This window comes from Sander lucioperca, chromosome 17 (assembly GCF_008315115.2).
Source record: "Sander lucioperca isolate FBNREF2018 chromosome 17, SLUC_FBN_1.2, whole genome shotgun sequence".
NCBI classification, from domain to species: domain Eukaryota; kingdom Metazoa; phylum Chordata; class Actinopteri; order Perciformes; family Percidae; genus Sander; species Sander lucioperca.
In genome coordinates, this window is record NC_050189.1 from 11,932,737 (window position 1) to 11,947,275 (window position 14,539).

The 14,539-nt window shown below is 42.7% G+C and overlaps 1 long non-coding RNA gene across 1 annotated transcript; it reads right to left on the reverse strand.

The window, feature by feature from the left end:
* Positions 1 to 3,467: 3,467 nt before the first annotated feature.
* On the reverse strand, positions 3,468 to 13,554 carry LOC116052128. Its single transcript, XR_004105496.2, has 5 exons — positions 13,396 to 13,554; positions 8,996 to 9,003; positions 6,312 to 6,317; positions 4,546 to 4,548; positions 3,468 to 3,478 (listed from the first exon to the last, which is right to left on the reverse strand). It is a non-coding gene; the product is annotated as an uncharacterized LOC116052128 (long non-coding RNA).
* Between the last annotated feature and the right edge of the window lie 985 nt (positions 13,555 to 14,539).

The following is a 14,539-nucleotide window of genomic DNA, read 5'->3' on the forward strand; positions in this document are numbered from 1 at the left end:
AAAAGACTAAATTGACCAAACTATTCTTCAAAACCGTTTATTTATTGGAGTTTTTTTACATGGGTTTACAATAAAGCCAGCAAAATACAATGACATTTAGTTATAAGTTCATAGGTTGACCATGCGGTCATATTATAATTACTAAATGATCTTGTGTCCTCGACGTAAAGATTAGGTTTCGTCTGGGATAGAGTATGTCTTTTTACTTAAATATAAATGCAGCAAGCCCACTGATCTGGCTACTTAACATAATATTGAGCAAAACACAACTGACTCAAAATGTTTCTAAATTTAAAACGCCATGTTTTTCAGCCTGTTTCCATTTGTATTGTTTTACTACCTACGCAATTATTTTAATTACCGATATAATTATATTATTTACAATCCACAGTGTGGTTTCAAATTATATTTTTTAGGGGGGGGGACCAGCAGATGGGGGAGGTCCTGACCCCCCCAAAACACCCTGCGATCCGCGCCAATGCCAACACATTCTCACTCCCATCACGTAAAATACGGATGCTTGGTCAGGTATCTTTGGCGTTGTTATTGACACTAGAAGTCTCCTTTAGCGTCACATCTAAACACGCTTTATCTGAACGCGCTAGGTCGGGACTATTGGCGTCACTTTTACGATTTATTTTAGGTTTAGGAAAAGATGGTGGGTGGGCGTATAAAAGGTACGTTTACATGACACGCGGGACAAGAACGGGACAGTTGGGTTTAGGAAAAGAAGAATGGGACAGTTGGGTTTAGGTAAAGAAGAACGGGACAGTTGGGTTTAGGAAAAGAAGAATGGGACAGTTGGGTTTAGGTAAAGAAGAACGGGAAAATTGGGTTTAGGAAAAGAATAACGGGACAATTGGGTTAAGGAAAAGAAGAACGGGACCATTGGGTTTAGGAAAACAAGAACGGGACGGTTTGGATTTAGTAAAAGTGACATGCGGGACCAACCACCCTATGCGGAATTTTGGGCTTTCATACTACTCTCTACCATTGTCTCTCTTAATACTACGTCATCTTACAGCGCAGCATAGCTGCTGCTCTGCCCAGTGCGTTCTACGCACACGCTGAAGAGTGATTTTTGCATCGTATCTGACGCTGACAGCCACTGCTCAAGCGTCCGTATTCTACGAGTTTGAAGTGAGAATGGGTTGGCCTATAAATTAATCAAATGACTGACTGGAACAAGGGGCCTGTGACTGTCAGTCACAGGTTGTTTTCTTTGGAAAACAGACTGGATCTAAAATGTTATATATTTTTCCAACTTTCGCACACATGTCATCTTCACTAAGTTCAAGTAACAACCGTTTCCTGCTGCTAAAGGTTTCCGTTTGTCTTTCCTGACAGATTTCCACTGTTGCGATGATGCTTTCAGTGTGAACATTTGCAGCAGTTCACCCTCCTCTCCGACATCAAGGAGACACTGAGAGGTCTGAGATTTCCTTTTACGCAGCTGCCACTCATCAACACAAATCTGTCCTCCAGAGAGAGACAGCCAAGGAAACATGTCATCCCATCTGTATTCATTCTGTTAAAAGTCTGGCAATCACTCACACTGACAGATACAGGCTACAGACACACAGTGCTGCTAAATGTTATGGAAAGTACTCAACAAATGTGTCTGCCAGTGTAAAATCTGCTAAATGCCACAATTACAAACACTTTGTACACATTGTGTATTTGTTCCAGATCAGTTGGAACATGTCCTCATTTCCAAAATGGTTTCAAAACCTTACTTCCTTTCAAATAAAACGTCTTCACTTTCCAAAATAGTTTTCACAAAAGCCTTTACTCTCCAACATTTCTTTGCATTCCAAATAAATGTCTTAATTTTGTTCATTATTATAAAAAAGTTGCGCACTATAGCTTTAAAAAAAATGTATTTCCCAAAAATGTCTTCTCTTTGATTCCTGTTCTAAAACGTCTTCACTTTCCAAAATTTTCACTCTAAAAGAATGTCCTCACTCTCAAAATGTCGTTGCTTTCGTAAAAATGTCAACAAGTTCCAAATACATATCTTCACTTTCCAAAATTGTCTACACTTAAAAAAAATCACTCGCAAATACCTTTACATTCCAAAATTGTTAGCCTGACATCGTCATACTCAGATTCTAATCAGAATATGAGTCTGATACTACTCATTTGGGCTGTGATTATGGGGCGTGTTTCAACCGAACCAGGAAAGAAAATGCCTCTGCACTCAATTGCATAGACCTACAACCAATCAGAGCAACGGATAGACCTACAACCAATCAGAGCAACGGAACTCAACTCAACTGTCAACAGAAGTCAACACCAATGAGACGAGATGAGACAGTGTTCGTCTCCATAGCAACCTTTTTGCACTTCCGTCCTAACTTCTGACTTTTAGACTTTTTTGTAGCTGAATACTTAATTTGTTTAGTCTAAATTTGAATGTGGATAGCGTTAGTGATAGTGAGATGGTTGCTACAGTTGCATTTCTAGTGATGAATCGGCGAAAACACGTTTTATTTCTCTGATTCACGGCTTTGTTCTAACGCCGCTGGGCGCTCCCCCTCTCTATCTCGCACGACCATGTAACGTTACTGTGCTTTCGGGCGGACTTGAACAACTGAGTCGCAGCGACACCATCAGCTGGTTTGAGTCGAGCTGAGACGGGCCGGTTGAGGATTTTAAAATGACTGCGCTGTCGATATCTTCTATAACAGACGCGATGGCAGAATCTATACATCTCAATACTCCGAATTCAACCCAAGTGCTCTTTGGTGACGTGGTTGATTACGTTACTGTTGATCATCTGTCCATCATCGTGTAAAGCCCGCCCTGACAATTTGATTGGTCCGAACAGCTCTGGTTCGAGCATAGTTGCTCCACAACGGATCAAGTCCAGATCGAACTTCCCGACTTCTCAAAAATGACTTTACTTTTCAAAATTTTCACTCTAAAAAAATGTCCTCACTCCCCGAAATGTCTTTGCGTTCCAAAAAAAGTCACTTCACTTTTTAAAGATGCCCTTTCTTTCAAAAGAAACATCCTCAATTTCTAAAACTGTCCTTACTTTCCAAGTCTCAAACTGGTCCTCACAAAGATAGACGTACAGGAGCACACACACATGCACACACGCACACACATGCACACACACACACACACACACACACACACACACACACACACACACACACACACACACACACACACACACACACACAAACCAAACCAGACAATTGACAATGCTTTGGCAGCTGCTCAAAACAATTGTCACAATCATTGAACAGTGACAACATGTAACAATAACAACACCGGTTGGCTGACTGACCCACTGTCCGGTCCAAATACTCACTCAGTCCCTGAAATAAATTGGACAAATACAGAAAAACTGGCAAATAAAAGAGTCGACTGGTTATGATGCCACGGCAAACAGGAAACATGTCACTGCTGATGCACTCACTCACACAGCGTGGGGTCTTTTTACTGCTTTACTCAATCAGCCAAGAACCTAATTTAGTCATCTGATATCTGGACATGAATCTCATGGACACCAATCATGAAAATGTAACTTATTTATTATTTTACTGTGTATAATGTACATTTTCTCTTGTGTTTAGATTGTAAGGCACATGCACTTTACCCCCAAAAAGGCTCATACTGTTGAAATGTCATATGGGGCCACAAAATATCCTGGATGGGAACTGCCTGAGTATGAAAGATGAAGGGCCCTATTTTAACAATCGCAGCGCACGGCGTGAAGCGCATGGCACAGGTGCATTTAGGGCGCGTCCAAATCCACTTTTGCTAGTTTGACGGCGGAAAGAAGGGTCCGTGCGCAAAAAGGGTTGTACTTAGTGTCTTCATTAATTCATAGGTGTGTTTTGGGCGTAACATGCAATAAACCAATCAGAGATCATCTCCCATTCCCTTTAAAAGCCAGGAGCGTTTGGACCTTGGAGCATTGCTATTATGATGGAGGATTTGCACCGTAATATTTGTATTTGTAATCTTCTGCATGTGTGTGTGCTGCTGTGTGTCCCTGTGTGTGTAACAAGCATAGTGTGCACATGCTGTGCATAAGCCTAGGCACATTTTACTAATTTGCTGTTAAAAATAAAAATGAAATGCTGCGTTATTGACTTTAGACCAGGTTTTTGTTGGTCAATGGTGCGATCACTTCCCGCTGCCTCAAGTTAGCAATACGCCCAGAATGCACCTGAACACACCTCCCTGTAAGACCAGCACGGCCATGGGCGCACAGATGGGCGCAGGTGCATTTGCTATTTAAACGATGCGGGCGCTAGATGGGAAATTGACATGCGTCGGTCTTAAACTAGCAAAGACACTTGGGTCGGGCTTTGCGCTGGGCCGGGTGCCAAGATTGGGCCCGAGGTAGTAAACTACAAGCTCACACAAGATCATCTACTGTTGTTCTCTCAAAACGTGCTTTAACTGTAAATCCAATTTAATTACTTCCCAACGACCCCGCCTTCTTTACACAACTTTTAAATGATCTCATCTACAACGAGGTCACAAATACATGAAGCAAAGTTCTTCTACTACTAACTTATAAACTGACTCATTTAATTTTGTTTTCGTGTTCACTTGGTCTTTACAGTGACAAACTGCTGCTCCAGTGCCCTTTTTTCTGTGGGAAAACTCAATGCGAAGGAGCCAGACAAAAGCCTGAATGAAGAGAAGAGATTAGTAACAGACCTGCAAAACAGAGATTACCAATATGGTGTCAAATATTTGATCTGCACTCGGGTGCATTCTTTATCCTACCTGCCCTCCGATGCCTTTCAGCCTTTCAGTAAACACATCCTGTCCTAAATACACCCTTTTCTCAGATAAGAGAGACATTTTAAAGACACTGACATCCACCTGATAAACACACGTTATAAACATCACAGAAGTCATTCAAACACAACTGTAATCTGCTACAACCCTGAAACATGCCGAGACAAAGACAAAGACGCACTGTGGACAATTAATCTGTCAAATCCTATTTTATTCCCATGCAATCATTAGTTCTTAGTTGGAGGTTCTAGTTGTACCAATTTATTGAGCTTCCTAAACTTTCTGCCAATTGTCACGTGGGAATCCGCAACTGGATCTAACCGGATCACTGGTTCGGATGAATTAACCTCAAATCCTGGAGATTTCTGACATGTTGAACAGCAGGCTGTCGGGGCAAATTGACTAAACTGATGTTCAGCCTCTGATGCTGGCATGAGTTTGATCCATGGTTGTTGCAGTGAAATTGATTTATTGCAATGGCGTATTGAAATGTAGGTCACACAGTCGCAGGTTTCACTGCTACATCTCTCTCTTTTCTATCACAGCTCATCTGACTGTCAACATATAACAAGAACGGATGGATGAAACGTTAAATGCATTTTCAGTGATTCAAAGTAGAATAAATGGAGAGGACAGAAGCTGGCCTTCTAGTCTAGCACCGGTCCAGTATGAATTGGTGATAAATGCATGATGGAAACCACACTAACGTTTCTGTTCCCGGCAGCTGTTGTCTGAATCCTTACTGCATGCTGGTTTCCATATTTTAGCCTTCAGCCTAAATCTGTTTCCTGCTATCCATCACCACACTGGAACATGTAACATCTGTCTCACATGGATGCCACTTCTGTCAGACGATGTTGTGATTTTTCCTCACGTTCTCAACATCTCTAGCCTAGAAATCTAGACGCACCCTAGTGGCAGCAAATGTAATTTGCAGCCAGGGGGTCTAGCAACTCTTCGTTGGCTTGCGAGCTGGAAAAACCAAACTCTAGTCAGGCCAATCACATTGTGTATAGAGTCGGTGGGCGGGCTTAACATAATGACGGCAGAGTTACGGCGGTTCCGCGTGAATTCCCTGCTACTTGAAAACAAAGAAGATGGCTGCTGCTGCTGGCGAACAGCGGTCTTTGGAATCGGCTTTGGCCGAGACTCTGGAAGACTTGGAGTTAAGCACTGAAGTCATTCTTAAAAAAAGGAAGATGCGTTCGGAGTTTTGCCGACCGGATACGGCAAAAGTTGAATCTATCAACTAGCGTTGCTCTGGTTGGTTATAGCGCTATCCTATTGCGTGCAGTGGGAATTTAAAAGACAACCGTTTATCCCGCCCCTTCGGATTGAGCCCAGCCAATGGTGAGTTCCCAGACCCAACATCTGGATGTGGGTCTGGCTTGTCAGGCTACAACATCTCTGCAGTCGGCAGAAAACGGGTGTTCGTGTCTAGAGAGGGGGGTCGTTAATTTTGTTTGATATTGACATCATTTTTGAGACTGCTCAACGATCTGAGTCTTTATCGATACTTTTCTGTTATTTGGTGGGAAGACGAAGAACTATTATTGCTTTTATTGGAAAAACTGAGAGTCTCTGACGGTTTGATTTCTTCTGTCTCTGCTTTAGTTTTAACGCGCTTATCAAGTGGCCCACAGGGCGGTGCTCGCAGTAGCCAGTCCAACTATGTTTTGAATGATTTGCGGTGGCGAGGCCAGTCCTTACCTACTATGGTCCTTACGCACACACTGTGCTCGTAAATCATTTTTCCAGTTCTCGCACGTATCTATTTGTAGACATAACGTTATATGATCCACTCGTCTCGATAGCAGTATCGATAAGCTCGGACCTTATTGATTTTCAGGTTTTTAGAAATTTGGAACCGGGTCCTTAATAGAACTGGATCTCGAGACCCATCCCTATTCGTGTCCCGGGAGTACTACTTAAAGCCCAGTTAAGGCCAAAGATTCGCGACGAGACGAGTTGAAACACGCCGGTCTGGAGCGTTCTGAAACCTGCCAGTTCACACCAATGAAACATTCCTACCCATCTTTTGACTTTTAGGCTTTTTTTGTAGCTGGATACATCATTTGTTTTGTCTAAATATTAATGTGGATAACGTTAGTGAAAGTGAGATGCTTGCTAGAGTTACACTTGTAGTGATGAATCAGCGAAAACACGTTTTATTTCTCTGATTCACGGCTTTGTTCTAACGCCGCTGGGCTCTCTTTCTCTCTTCAGTCACTCTCTATATCTCTCCACCATATAACGGTACCGTGCTTTCGGACGGTCGTTGAGGCTCTGCCATTTCGACCAGCTTTTTGTAACATAGAAATAAAATGGATTATGGATAATTTTATTTGTATAGTTTGTAGCCGACTTTACCAGCACACACTCTCTATTGGCTGTTGAAACAGGAGACGTCTCTTACGTTCTAAAACCAGTCTCTGGAGACTCTACCAGCTGAGTCGCAGCGAACACCATCAGCTGATTTGAGTCGAACTGAGACGGGCCGGTTCAGACCGTTGAAAATTTTCTCTGCGACGTTCAAAAGCGGTTTGGTCTCGTTACGAAACATTGGTCTGAACTGTGCTTAAGGGGACCGGTGTTTTAACTAATTGTTTCTTAAAGTCGGTTCTTAAACTTAACTGTCATGTTGCTGCATGACAGTCACTTTTTCTCGGCTGAACTTAACTGTAACGTGACAGGTCGGCTAAACTATGTGAATGACAATGGTGGGCGTAAAATAAAGCAAGCTTGAAATGCGTCAACATGGCACATTAAACGTCAGGAGTACCGACACAGAAGCTAAGCAATGTCCTGCTGTGGATGGGGGCAGCAGCTAAACGCATTTTAGACAGCTAAAAACATCTATATCAATTTAAGTAGACACTATATTTAGGTCATTTTCAGCACTTTACCTTGCTGTCAGACAGCCCTTTACGACGGGGAACTGAAGCCGTTATCTCTGCTCTCTTCCAAGCCACCAGACTCCTTTGACAAAAACAGTGTTCCGCGAGGTAAAATGTTTTTGTCATAAAGGAGTCTGGTGGCTTTGAAGAGAGCAGAGATAACGGTTTCACTTACCCATTTTCATTCAGTCAATTTATCTCGCACAACACGGGACTGGCTGCTCTACTGTTGCCTCCATCGCTTAGTTTGTTAGTGGTATTGGGTGACTTTCTTTATTGTTAGTGAGAGCATAGATAACAGCTTCAGTTCCCCGTCGTAAATGGCTGTCTGACAGCAAGGTAAAGCTCTGAAAATACTGTAAATATAATGTCTACTTAATTGGATACTTTGCCAATTTTAAACTAGCTCTGTGTCATGGCAGTGTGTGCAGACGAACGACTTTCCTCTGTGGAACCAGGGTGTGTTTGTTTGGTCTGATGTTTTTATTGTCAGGCGCAGAGTCACACTTGTTGTGCAAAGGAATTAGACGTCATAGCTGCAAAACAGAATCAATAGAAATATTTAAAATACATAGGGGAATAAAACTGCTAGAAAAAAACTGCAGATATGAAGTTGTATTAACTACGACTAGTGCTACAACTACAGCTGTTACTTCTGATACCATGACTCCTCCACCCCCTCCCCTCGTGTCCTGCAAGTTCCCTCCGGCGAGTGTTTTTTTTCCCTGTTTTGAGTCTGTCATATTTGAGGCTCTAAGCTGCTGTCGCTTCAGGCTCGCTCGGCTTGGTGTGAAACTGGTCGGTCCGTTGCCGGGGGGCAGCCAAGAAAACATCAATAATTTCTCACCGCATACACACACCGACACAGAAATGTACAGAGATGTGCAGAAACATGCACTAACAAGTGAACAGACATGTACAAACCCTACAGTAAAATGCATCCGACACATTTCAACACACTTCATCTGCTCTCTGCAAACATCAACCAATACACTTTGAACTGCGTCTTTGACCAGTTGGGCTCTCAACCTATCAGAGCATTGTGTGTGTGTGTGTGTGTGTGTGTGAGAGAGAGATGAAAAACAGTTTGTAATTGGCCCCCGTGTACTATTCAGCTTGTCCACTGACTTTGATGTTGGTTATAGATCTTTCCTGCTGCCCTGAGTGCCGGGCTGCGTATGGATCTTAATCCAACTTCAGATGTCAGAATCAGCAGGCGAATGCAGCCGAATTGTTAACTCCATTCTTCCTACTGACAGACGGAGAAATGCACAGATGGTTCGAGTTTTGTTTCGACAAACAAACTCTGACACAAAACATCTTGTCACGGATTTGGCTGCGCATCATGAGTCGTTTAAGGAAGAAAATACAGCAGTTCAAATCCCAAGGAGGGGATGAAATAAAAAAACTAATTAAAACTGTCTGATCTCTTGAATTATGTCATTTTGTACCTGGTATTTGGTCTTATCACCCACCAAGGATAATAAATGAATGACCACAGGGGAGGGATATCAAAAGCAGAGAGGGGAAAATCCTGCCCAATCCCCCTCGGCAATTCACACCCAGTTTCAGATCCAGCTGCATTTAAAGAAAAATATGTTTTTTTTAGCAGCTTAGTTTCAAAACAGGAACCTAGAGAACAGACCGACCTTGAGATATTTTCCTATACTGAGAGAGCGATGTAAGACACAGCCTAAAGGTTAGTTTCCTTTATAAATATACATAAAATCTCCTGACTGACAGAGAAAGTCAATGTTTGCTTGCATTCTAATATAAAACATGTCAAATGCCGATTGAGATAGAAAAAAGATTGTGGTCTGGGTTACAACACCGGTCCCCTTTAGTAGTACTCCCGGGACATGAACACCTGTTTCCTGGGTGAAAGTCTTGTGTTTTCTCCTTAAAGGGGAACTATGCATTTTTTTTTTTTTTTGCTTAATTTACCTTAACTGAACAGCTTCGGAGTCATTAGAATGGTTATATGACTTTTTTCGAGTTGAATGGTGGTTGTCTCGCTTCCCCCTAGCGCCTGTGAGCTGAAAAACCACCCTTGCAACTTTGGGCCGGCGAGTCGCTAGCCTCAGCGTCGCCACGAATCGACACAAATTGCTTCACGGCACTGCACACATATGCCCATTCAGGAACTGGCTAACAAGGTAGCGATGGAGTTTTTCACACTATAGTCATGGCTGAGCCGGCAAAAAAGAAGCAGAAAGCTAAGAAAGCATTGTCGGAGGAACAGGGAAAGAGGAAACGGCAGACTGACCGAGCGAGGAGTCACACACAAGTAAATATAGGAGCTGCCAAATATCTATTCCGAAGCTGTAGGGGGAGCTCTATTGAGAAACCTGCGAGCAAAAAGCCACAAAACAGCAAAAAAAATGGCCAAAACTGCATAGCGCCCCTTTAACTTCTTCCTGTTTCCTGGGTGAAAGTCTTGTCTTTTCTCCTTAACTTCTTCAGGACATGAACACCTGTTTCCTGGGTGAAAGTCTTGTGTTTTCTCCTCTACTTCTTCAGGACATAAACACCTGTTTCCTGGGTGAAAGTCTTGTATTTTCTCCTCAACTTCTTCAGGACATAAACACCTGTTTCCTGGGTGAAAGTCTTGTGTTTTCTCCTCAACTTCTTCAGGACATAAACACCTGTTTCCTGGGTGAAAGTCTTGTGTTTTCTCCTCTACTTCTTCAGGACATAAACACCTGTTTCCTGGGTGAAAGTCTTGTGTTTTCTCCTCAACTTCTTCAGGACATAAACACGTGTTTCCTGGGTGATAGTCTTGTAGTTTCTCCTTATTTTCTTCCAGGACATTAACACCTGTTTCCTGGGTGAAAGTCTTGTGTTTTCTCCTCAACTTCTTCAGGACATAAACACCTGTTTCCTGGGTGAAAGTCTTGTGTTTTCTCCTCTACTTCTTCAGGACATAAACACCTGTTTCCTGGGTGAAAGTCTTGTGTTTTCTCCTCAACTTCTTCAGGACATAAACACGTGTTTCCTGGGTGATAGTCTTGTAGTTTCTCCTTATTTTCTTCCTTTTGTACCTGTTAGCGTGAGAGCAAATGAGGACGAGACATAATACAGGGGCCTCGACCCTGGCGTGTGTTGTGTTACGATAGCAGTCCCTGTGCTGGAGAAAGAGAGGGGGGCCAAGAAAGAAAGTATAACAGATGAGGGGAAGAATAGATCGGCACTCACGAGGTCTGACAGTCTAGAGATACGTGGACCGGCTCCGACTTTTTGTCTGTTGCTAGGGAAACTTAGTCTCTGCGTGCTTTGTGATCCCACATATCTGTGTATTGAAACTCCGATGCTTGACTGATTAAACAAATGTATTTGACTTTATCTTATCGTCTTATTTGGCTCCTGCTTAGGATCAATGTAATACCAATTTAACAAATATAGGTCTTTTATTGGAGTCACACATGAACTCTGCTTCCCCTCTAGAAAGCTCTGTGTTTTAGGAGCCAAACACCCCCCCCCACCTTCTACCTATGAGAATCTTCACGCTCTTATACAGCAGCAGTCAATGTGCTGCTGACAGTAATAAATACGTAGAATACATACCAGTTACAGAGCTTTACTTTTCACAGCTATATGTACGAATGCTTCATGACAGCCTGTAATTTTGACACACAGCGATGCTGTAATTTGCAACTTGCATATACTGTAAGTAGCTCGCAAATCTGAATGTGGCTGCCTGCTCGTCTCTGCGAGGTTGCCTCCAGCGTCTTTAATTTATAACCAGCAGGTAGTGTCGGCCTTTTCCTAATCAGTCAAGGGCATCCTCCAGCTGATCCATTAATAGCCGTAAAGCTCCAGGGCACTTTATTTAAATTATAATTGCTTGTTATGGGATAATATGCCATACTTTGTTTTCTTCCTCCCGTTCAGCTCTCCGTATGTCCTTAGGTTTAGAGAAATGCTACTTTCTTCACATTAAAGAGGCATTTTTAACTCAACATTTACATTAATTCCACATTCAGATTAAAAGCCTGTTTCCCGTGTCCTTCAAGACTAACGTACACACACTGAATATCTTTGCTGTTTATATATTTATTATTATTATTATTCATTAGAAGTTCTTTTGAAGGCAGGATGTCTCCCAGCTGGGGTGGCTAGGTAATATATCCATTTTATTAATAAACGCGGCCTGCTTCTCTCCTCTTATTGTGTAAATTCCCTTCAGTAATACATTGGCTGTGCTCGCCTCTGATTGGCTTTAAAGTATACACAATATATATTCACCTTCTCCAAAGATCCAATGTGAGACATTAGAGATGTTTGACCACCCCCGGGGGCAGACTCTAGTACTCTAGTCTTTCTGCCGCTCGGCTCAGCTGGGCTTTTGTGAATTTTACATCTGTTTGTTAATTTCCTACACTGCACTGTAACTTTTATTTTTGTATTTCATACCTACAGGGGCATAGCCGTAATTTCAGAAGTGAGGGGGACAGACCCTTCAGGGGGGCATGATTTTTATTGAAAGATCCTCTACCATTTGTCTCTCCAAATTACGGATTCCAAGTAGCTTACATCTCATGTATGATTGATGGAAACACAGACATTTCCATAAACCGTTCCATACAGTTTTACTGAAGGTAAAGTCCGCACAACCGCGGAAAAATACTTTAAAGGTGCACTATAAGTTTCTGCATGACATCACTGTTGATGTTCCAAGTAAATTCCAAACAAAACAGAGCAAGCTCGCCCCTCCCCCCGTGTTTCCGTAACTGTCATGACTAACTGACTAACTGTAACTAACCCCCACCCCCTCCCCCAACCATCTTGTCGGTGATTGGCTTGAACGTGGTTTGTTGTATTTTGGTGCCTATCCTGTGCCTCTAGTCTTTGTTTGACATTTAAGACCCCTGTGTTGTCTCCCAAGACCGGGCTTTTTCACAGTGTATTCAGGGGGCAGGCAGCTAGTGGATCAAGGAGAGATGCCTACGATTTGAGACAAAAATGAAATCACGCTAAAACCATGCAGGAACTTATAGTGCACCTTTAACACTGCAAATAAGGCACACAACATTTCAGCCCACAATTTGACCTTCCCCATACTGTTTTACTGCCGCATCTAATGGCGTTTTTCCATCACAGAGCTTTACTTTTCACAGCTATGTATGAATGCTTCATGACAGCCTGTAATTTTGACACACAGCGATGCTGTAATTTGCAACTTGCATTTACTGTAAGTAGCTAATGGCGTTTTTCCATTACAGAGCTTTACTTTTCACAGCTATATGTACGAATGCTTCATGACAGCCTGTAATTTTGACACACAGCGATGCTGTAATTTGCAACTTGCATATACTGTAAGTAGCTCGTAAATCTGAATGTGGCCGCCTGCTTTGACAGAGAGGGGGGGGAGCCTGGGAGCGAACACTTTCTGTTGACCGCCGCACTAACGCACTTATTTCTACTCACAAGGTAACTTTACATTTGGTAACTGCAGTGCTAGTTGTATTTTACATGTGGAGGAATGAATCACTGCACTACAATCTTGAGCGCGTCACAGTGTGTTTGTGCATCTTTCAGTGTTTAGCCCCTCACGGTAGCACTTTGTTGGACTGCTTACAGCCGCAACAGTACCTGCTCGCCTCGACTCTACTCGCCTTTATTGGTTTTCCGTTATGAAAAAAAGTACCTGGTACCTGCTGACAGGTACTTTATTTAGTATCACCTCCGTCGAGGTTCCAAGCGAGCTGAGGCGATACCAAAAGGTGACAGGAAAACCTGCAGACTACTGATCGGTCTGAGAGAATCGTCACTAATCACTGCTAGCTCATCATTGGTAGCGACAGACGGGGCTGTCCTGAACAAACCCGACATTTTTAAATAGTTTAGCCAGTGGTGTGTTTTTTTTTTGCTGCCTCCAGCTTCTTTTGAAACATGTGTCTTCTTGCAAAAAGCCACATACCGAGAGTCAAAAACAACACACCTTCGACGGTCTGTGTGTGTGTCGCGTTAGGTCACGGCAGTTTCCTGCGGCGTCGCTATAATGACCAGCCATGCTCGCCTCACGCATGAGGCGATACTAAATCTGCAATGGAAAAAGGAGGATAAGGCACCGCGGTCGAGCCGAGCCGAGTAGAGCTGGTACTAGCAGTGGGTAAGCGCCGTAAGTCTCCCATTGGGCGGCAGTAAAACAGTTGGCAACACGGAAGGGGAGCATGCCAATGAAGCAAATATGTGGTACTAAGGTCATCAGTATGCAAAAACATAAGACATTTTTTTGAATATATTACTCACATGGTGAGAAGGGGTGCTGTAAATATATGTGTGTGGGGTAGTGTAGGGGGATCCTGGGGCATATTTTGTATTATATATTATTTTATTATTGCCTATATCTATATGAGTTTATCAATCAACTAACACAACCTGAGTAGCGTGCACGTCGCGTGCACTATAAGTGTTGTAAGTAGGGTTGGGTATCGTTTGGATTTTTACGATTCCGATGCTGAACCGGTACTTTTAAAACGATTCCGATTCCTAAACCGATTCTTGAAAAACTGAAAAGTGAATGGTTAACATGCTTTTACGTCCATTTTGGTGAGCCCAGAGTGAAAATATTTCAGTCAATACATTAAGTGGAACCAAAATGAGGAACCGAAATTTGCGTTCTAATCCAGTCCGATTCCTACCGTTTGCGTAAGAACCAGTTCCATAGTGGAACCGGATTTCGGTACCCAACCCTAGTTGTAAGTGTGGGGGACAGAGGGCACCAACATGAAAAGTGCGGGGGGGACATGTCCTCCATGTACCCCGTGTCCGCTACGCCCTTGCATACCTGTCCTCTCTATATTAACTTTTTTTTTCATATTTTCAACAGATATGTTTTTACTTTTTTTTAACTGCTTTGTAAAGTTTTA